Below are 8,307 nucleotides of genomic sequence, written 5' to 3'. Positions count from 1 at the left end.
AACATTTCAAGTGCACCATACAATACATAAGTCTGTGTTGTATGCCATTAGGTATGGGATTTGCAAAAGCAGTGTTAATGCTTGTGATGCTCTATCTATTAGTATGACAAATGCAAAGCATTTTATTACTAAAAATATTTGTTTTGCCCATCTTTTGGAATGAAAAAGACACAGCAACAGGACGGATACACAGACACTCATCCTTTTATTAAGGTGAATACTTTGTTACTGCCATGTTGTTTATTGAAAACTCCCCCTGTTGCTAGTCACTTGAGACCAATGATGTCCTTATACTGCCTCTATAGAAAGAGGTCAGCCCTCATAATCTGATGTCCTAGATTTCAAATTATTACTCTAAAGAAAATCATTAATTTGTGGGATTAATGGAGTTAAAGTACTATAATTTTTAATTAGGACTTCTTTTGCTTCTTTTTAATTCGTGTTTGTGTGTGTGTGTTGGGATTTCATAGACAATTGATAGGCCCTAAATCATTTTCTTTTCTCAACCCCTTTTTGATACAATCACTCCCTGGTTTTCTTACCTTTACTGCTTGGTGTTAAGCATGTTATGTCTTATTCCTCATTACAACAACAATTAGGAACAACAGGTAGATCTCTGTGAATGAGGAAATAAATTGTGTAATGAGAGCTCTGTAATACTAATAACGATAATAAATCCAGCTAAAACCGTTTGACTAACAGGATCATTATTGTTGTGTGCATACAGTAAAGTGAAATTTTCACTCTCAGGTGCTAATCAACATGCAACACGTCGCCACTCTCCAGTGCCAAGATGAATGAGTATAGCTGCTTTACCTTCAAGATTTTCTATTCTCTTAGCTTCCAAGGATACACTTGCTTGCTTTTCTGTTTCTTCTGCATGGTGCCTGTAGAACGAGACTGTGCTTGCTTGATTCAGTGTTTGCTAGATACTCCATTATATCTTTTAAATAACCTCTCTCAAACATGTAATTTATAGGAATTAGATGAATTGCTTCACACACAGGTAGGCAAACTGGAAATGAGCATATAACATGTAAGGATGTCAAAAGTGTCTTTTGAAAATTCAGCACATAAGGGGCAGAATGAACAAAAGAAAATGCAAAAGTACAAAATAAACAGAGCACAATAAGCCTAATGCCCATTGGAGGATTCCTGAAAAAGTTCATTTCCTATATTGTGAAGCATGTGTGCTTAGGGGACATCTTCAGGGTGCTGTCACTCCCACAGTCTCCTTTTACACTTGAGGGTCAAAGGGATGTCACATCTGCAGCAACTCAGGAAGTCACACTCCTCCTGGGAGACCAATATAAAACCTGAAGATTACTGGAAGTGGGTGTTCTTTATATGGAAGAGACTTTTTCTTTGCACCTTTTGAGCATGTTAAACACTGGTGTTTTGCAACCTTGTGAGCTCTTTTCTTTAACTTGTTAATTTGTCAACCATTAAACAAGGTTACCACAGTGATACCACAAATCTTGGTGCTGAATCTTTATGTTTTGTTTTACAATATCTGTTAGGGAAGATGCATGACCACTTTCAGCTGCAGTACTTAACCAAGACTCTAACCGCAAACTTAACTCCTTTTCACTCACAGTACCTTCCTTTTTAAATCCTCTGGTCTTCCCAATGCCAAATAAGATAAGCAGGAAGAAATACAGTGCATCCAGAAAGTATTCATAACGCATCACTTTTTCCACATTTTGTTATTCCAAAATGGATTAAACTCATTTTTTTCCTCAGAATTCTACACACAACACCCCATAATGACAACGTGAAAAAAGTTTAGTTGAGATTTTTGCAAATTTATTAAAAATAAAAAAATTGAGAAAGCACATGTACATAAGTATTCACAGCCTTTGCCATGAAGCTGAAAATTGAGCTCAGATGCATCCTGTTTCCCCTGATCATCCTTGAGATGTTTCTGCAGCTTAATTGGAGACCACCTGTGGTAAATTCAGTTGATTGGACATGATTTGGAAAGGCACACACCTGTCTATATAAGGTCCCACAGTTGACAGTTCATGTCAGGGCACAAACCAAGCATGAAGTCAAAGGAATTGTCTGTAGACCTCCAAGACAGGATTGTCTCGAGGCACAAATCTGGGGAAGGTTACAGAAAAATTTCTGCTGCTTTGAAGGTCCCAATGAGCACAGTGGCCTCCATCATCCATAAGTGGAAGAAATTCGAAACCACCAGGACTCTTCCTAGAGCTGGCAGGCCATCTAAACTGAGCTATCGGGGGAGAAGGGCCTTAGTCAGGGAGGTGACCAGGAACCCGATGATCACTCTGTCAGAGCTCCAGAGGTCCTCTGTGGAGAGAGGAGAAACTTCCAGAAGGACAACCATCTCTGCAGCAATCCACCAATCAGGCCTGTATGGTAGAGTGGCCAGACGGAAGCCACTCCTTAGTAAAAGGCACATGGCAGCCCGCCTGGAGTTTGCCTAAAGGCACCTGAAGGACTCTCAGACCATGAGAAAGAAAATTCTTGTATTGTGGGTCTTGAAAGTGAAAGAATATCCATCCATCCATCCATTCTCTTCCGCTTATCCGAGGTCGGGTCGCGGGGGCAGCAGCTTGAGTAGAGATGCCCAGACTTCCCTCTCCCCGGCCACTTCTTCTAGTTCTTCCGGGAGAATCCCGAGGCGTTCCCAGGCCAGTCGAGAGACATAGTCCCTCCAGCGTGTCCTGGGTCTTCCCCGGGGCCTCCTCCCGGTTAGACGTGCCCGGAACACCTCACCAGGGAGGCGTCCAGGAGGCATCCTGATCAGATGTCCGAGCCACCTCATCTGACTCCTCTCTATGCGGAGGAGCAGCGGCTCTACTCTGAGCCCTTCCCGGATGACTGAGCTTCTCATCCTATCTTTAAGGGAAAGCCCAGACACTCTACAGAGGAAACTCATTTCAGCCGCTTGTATTCGCGATCTCGTTCTTTCGGTCACTACCCATAGCTCATGACCATAGGTGAGGGTAGGAACGTAGATCGACTGATAAATTGAGAGCTTTGCCTTGCGGTCTCAGCTCCTTTTTCACCACGACAGACCGATGCAGTGCCCGCATTACTGCGGAAGCCGCACCGATCCGCCTGTCGATCTCCCGCTCTATTCTTCCCTCACTCGTGAACAAGATCCAGAGATACTTGAACTTCTCCACTTGGGGCAGGATCTCGCTCCCAACCCTGAGAGGGCACTCCACCCTTTTCAAGCTGAGGACCATGGTCTTGGATTTGGAGGTGCTGATTCCCATCCCAGCCGCTTCACACTCAGCTGCGAACCAATCCAGAGAGAGCTGAAGATCACGGCTGATGAAGCAAACAGGACAACATCATCTGCAAAAAGCAGTGACCCAATCCTGTGTCCACCAAACCGGACCCCCTCAACGCCCTGGCTGCGCCTAGAAATTCTGTCCATAAAAGTTAGGGTTAGGGTTTCAATGATGCTTAAAATGTAAACCCACCCTAAAGAAATTAGTTAGAAAAATGTATTGAGTCCAGAAAAAATGTTAAATATAACAAAATCACAGTACAACCGACCAAGCAAACCATTAACTTCCCTGACTTTCCAACTCCAAGATCAATGGAGCAGGGTAGAACCTTCTAATTACTTCCAGGGTCAGGGTTCATACACATTCACCATCACCCGAAACATACAGCAGTCCCACCTTATACCAGCAGCATTACACTCAAGCCAGGGACCAACCCTGAATGGAGTGCCATTTCTCTGCAGGTTTCACACAGCACCCCATTTTGTTCTGACCTATCTAGAAACAGTAGTTAGCCTACTATATACATAATAAAGAATTTGTGAGGAAACCAGAGAGTCTGGAAAAAACATTGGGCAAAAGTGTAAATACCACATGGACAGTACTGGCCAGGAATCAAATTTGTGTCACAAGAGCTATGAGGCTATTGTACATGACGACTGCATCAGAACAAAAAATGGTGAATGAGAGATTTATGGGCTAATAATGTGCAACAAGACATGGTGCTCCAAATTAAAGGACAAGTGGGACAATCTTTCAAATCAAGAAGAGAAGGAGATACAAGGAGCAAGCATTTCTCGAAAACAGTTAATTGAATCTGTCAATACAAGCTTCATGTCAGGGTTCAGAAGATCTCAGCTCTCACTCACAGGTTTGTACAGGGTGAACGGCAGCCATTCTACATAAGAAAAGTCTCTGTTAAAGATTATTGGGAGTCATCTTGTGAAGTTAGTAGATGGTTTATATCAGGAATGTCTGGCTCTGCCAAAATAATATTGACAGTTTGCTTTTACTACAGGTAAGGTGATGATAAAACGGAAGGTTTTACACATCAGTATCTATCCACCTATTATTAATCGACTTAATCAAAATTCTAGCCAGGTAATTAATAACAAAGTAAATACAAGCACAATGAAGGGCTATATGTTAATATCATTTGTGGAATAGGCGACCCGGACACAGACAGGCAGACACGTTACAAGCCATCACCACACGTTTATTTACAATAAAACTATTTACAGTGATCCCTCGCTATATCGCGCTTCGCCTTTCGCGGCTTCACTCCATCGCGGATTTTATATGTAAGCATATTTAAATATATATCGCAGATTTTTTGCTGGTTCGCAGATTTCTGCGGACAATGGGTCTTTTAATTTCTGGTACATGCTTCCTCAGTTGGTTTGCCCAGTTGATTTCATACAAGGGACGCTATTAGCAGATGGCTGAGAAGCTACCCAACTTACTTTTCTCTCTCTCTTGCGCTGACTATCTGTGATCCTGACGTAGGGGGTGTGAGCAGGGGGGCTGTTCGCACACCTAGACAATACAGACGCTCGTCTAAAAATGCTGAAAAATTATCTTTACGTTGCTATCTTTTGTGCAGCTACTTCCTGAAACGACATGCTGCAAGGTGCTTCGCATACTTAAAAGCTCGAAGGGCACGTATTGATTTTTGATTGAAAAACAAACTCTGTCTCTCTCTCTCTTTGTCTGCTCCTGACGGAGGGGGTGTGAGCTGCCGCCTTCAACAGCTTTGTGCCGCGGTGCTTCGCATACTTAAAAGCAAACAGCCCTATTGATTTGTTTGCTTTTCTCTATCTATGTGACATTCTGTGCTCCTGACAAGCACTCCTTTGAAGAGGAAGATATGTTTGCATTCTTTTAATTGTGAGATGGAACTGTCATCTCTGTCTTGTCATGGAGCACAGTTTAAACTTTTGAAAAAGAGACAAATGTTTGTTTGCAGTGTTTGAATAACGTTCCTGTCTCTCTACAACCTCCTGTGTTTCTGCGCAAATCTGTGACCCAAGCATGACAATATAAAAATAACCATATAAACATATGGTTTCTACTTCGCGGATTTTCTTATTTCGCGGGTGGCTCTGGAACGCAACCCCCGCGATGGAGGAGGGATTACTGTACAAGTCAATAAGTGCACCACCACACAAACCCCAGCAGTCTCCCAAAGTTCAGGCTTCCTTCAGCCTCCTCTCTCTTCACACTCTATTCAATCCGAGGAGGACAGATTTCTCTCAGCGGTAGGCCGACACCTTCCATTCTAGGGTCTAGTCCTAAAAAATAAACAGAAAAACAGGGGGCAGAGACGTTGCCCTGTCGCGGCCACTCAGCACGCTTCACCCTTGTGTGGGTCAACGCTCTCCGCTCCGACCGGCACCCCAATGCTCCTTTCTTCGGCCTCACCATCCGAAACCTGCGATTTCCTCACCACAGGACTGCCAACTGGAGCACTCTCATGTTTCGCCTCCCAGCCTGTGGTTTTTCTCCCAGCCTGCGGCCCTTCGTGGGACGTGTGCACCCAGCAACACGTCCTCTCATATTGGAGGAATCAGTTTTCTTCCTCTGACTCCTCCTCTTACTGTGGGACGCCGTAACAGTTCGGATCTGCCTATAGGAAAAGGACAGACCCTGCCCCGCTGGCGTCCACAGCGTTACGGGGGCGGTCCTACTCACCGTCCCCGCTGTGCTCCTCCGGTCAGAAGTTCCAGCGCGGCGCCATTCCTCTCTCGCCAGCGGCGCTTGCTTTGGCACAGCAGCCATCCCTTCTGATCCCTGCGTCTCCGCCAGGAGGGCACCTCGCTTGGCCGGCAGCGATAGCACAATCCGCAGCTCTTCTTGTAGCTCCTGCAAAATCTCTGCCAAGGAGAGAGAAAATCTGACAGCGAGCTTACCTGACGCACAGCGCCACTCACCGTCTGCTTCTGGCTGGCACGGGATGGACATTCCCTGGTCCCGCCTCCATCCAATCACTGGCGGGGACACAGGACACGCTATCCAACCCCGTGCCTGTCACAAGGAGGGACTTCTGGTTGGCGACCAACTCGTCTTCCGTACACACACAAAGACGAAGCTCCGGGCAGCTCCGCTGCTGCTGCGGCTGTCTGAGTTGTAGCCTCTCTGTCCCAGCAGCTCCTCTTGCTGCCGCCGCGTCTTCGAGCCGCCCCTGAAACACACAGTCCTTTGGTGGACCGCTAACGATCCAGGTTAAACAATCTTCACGCGGGGTTGGGTGCACACCGCCCCTGCGGCACGTGTGTGAGGTTACCTGCTGTGCCGGGCCGTCCACAAACAATTTTTTAAATGCAGGTCCCTGCCTTGCACCAGGCAGAGCATCCTGCCGACTACGCCACTGTGGAATAGGCGACCCGGACATAGACAGGCAGACACGTTACAAGCCATCACCACACGTTTATTTACAATAAAACTATTTACAAGTCAATAAGTGCACCACCACACAAACCCCAACAGTCTCCCAAAGTCCAGGCTTCCTTCAGCCTCCTCTCTCTTCACACTCTATTCATACAGGGCCTCTCTTCGCCCACCTCCTTCTCCGACCTCGTCCAACTCCTCACCCGACTCCAGCCTTGATTGTCGGGAGGCAGACCTTTAAATAGGTAGCTGATTGCCGACAACACCCAGCCACCTGTGACACATTATTGAGGGGTCCCTTTCAAAGTCAATTGTCAGGAAACTACTCTAGTTTAAAATGTCCCTTTTCACTGCATAGTTACAGTAAGCCTCTTTGTAGGACATACTTTTGTATTTGCGTAACAGGCAGAAAATTATCAAAGGAGAGGCATGTGCAAACAATTAAAAGCTTCAGACACATTTAAATGTAACCTAGTGCTCATTGTTTAGGAATGACATTAAACTTATGAAGTCTCAGCTCAGGGACCTGTACTGTCAAATTCCAAAATGCTGGGTTTGTGCAAAAAGCCGAGGGCTAATCATCCTGACAGGCTCATCAATAATACAAACCTCCAACTCTCTGCCATCCTTCTCGATCTGTTTTATCTCTGATAGGCCCGGGAAAAAAAATCCTCACCAGACCTAAAGGGCAGGCTGCAATAAATGTCACATCGTCTCAGTGAAAGCGCATTTTGGCGAGCAAACACTTGTCGAAATGAAAAGAGGAGCTCAGGAGAAACTTCTATTCCTGGGTTTGTCTTAGAGTAACCTCAATCGAAAGGGACAGTGATGAGAACCCCAGCAAAACTTTTCATCCTTTGCTTTTTCATCATCTCATAATGAATGCTTTAATAATTTAGGTCTAGATGAAGCACTGCAGAAAAATAAAACAAACAAAAAAAAACTTGTTGTGGTATGCTGGCTTGTAATCCCTCATTGTCCAAGAACCAATTATCAGAGAAGCAGACCAATAAGCGCTCCATACCTCAGAAGGACAAAGCAAAGCCATTTAGCATACCGGGAAAACATAAGGCACTGAACTAAGGAACTAACCTGTTAGAAGCAGAACAGAATGGTGACATTGTGTTTTGTTTTGTTTTTTTTAAAGTAATTCAATTATTTTCCCAAACTGCATGGAAGGTTATTTTCCAACCATACATTTACCCAATAAGTATGAGGGTGCACTCCAATGGACTGGGGCCATATAATCCTGAATGGGATAACTGTATTAGAAAATGGATGGCTGGGCATTAGAAATGCTTCAGAGGTTTTTTTAATTACAGCCTATGCATGATATGTATTAAAAAGACTCAATCTCTGTCCTGGTGTGGGTGGATGAAACCTTATTTTCTTTTGTGTCACGTAAGGAAATCCTTATTCTAGAAAGCAAACCCTTTTATCATAACCAGGCCATGGTGTCTCTCTAAAATTGCCTTGAGGCAATATAATGAAAAGACCTTCATGGAATGTACAATTTAAGATTTATCATTCAGTGTCTCACAGGCCGATATCGTTGTTGGACTCCTGATTGATGTCTACAGGCACTACTTCGTCATCACATTAATTGCATTGGAAAACCACATTTGATGAAGACACTGAAATATGGAGATGGCTTTAC

The 8,307-nt window shown here is 44.6% G+C and overlaps 1 protein-coding gene across 1 annotated transcript in view; it reads right to left on the bottom strand.

Annotated features, from left to right (window-relative positions):
* Positions 1 to 7,709: 7,709 nt before the first annotated feature.
* Positions 7,710 to 8,307, bottom strand: part of LOC114664543 (histone deacetylase 1) — a 681,169-nt gene continuing 680,571 nt past the window's right edge. The window contains exon 15 of the transcript XR_007933430.1: positions 7,710 to 7,720. The gene's annotated coding sequence lies outside the window, so the exon portion shown is untranslated. The remainder of the gene's footprint in view (positions 7,721 to 8,307) is intronic.

Source organism: Erpetoichthys calabaricus, chromosome 14 (genome assembly GCF_900747795.2).
Source record: "Erpetoichthys calabaricus chromosome 14, fErpCal1.3, whole genome shotgun sequence".
Lineage (NCBI taxonomy): Eukaryota > Metazoa > Chordata > Cladistia > Polypteriformes > Polypteridae > Erpetoichthys > Erpetoichthys calabaricus.
Note: the sequence above shows the minus strand (reverse complement) of the source record. Positions and strands in the feature narration are given on the sequence as shown.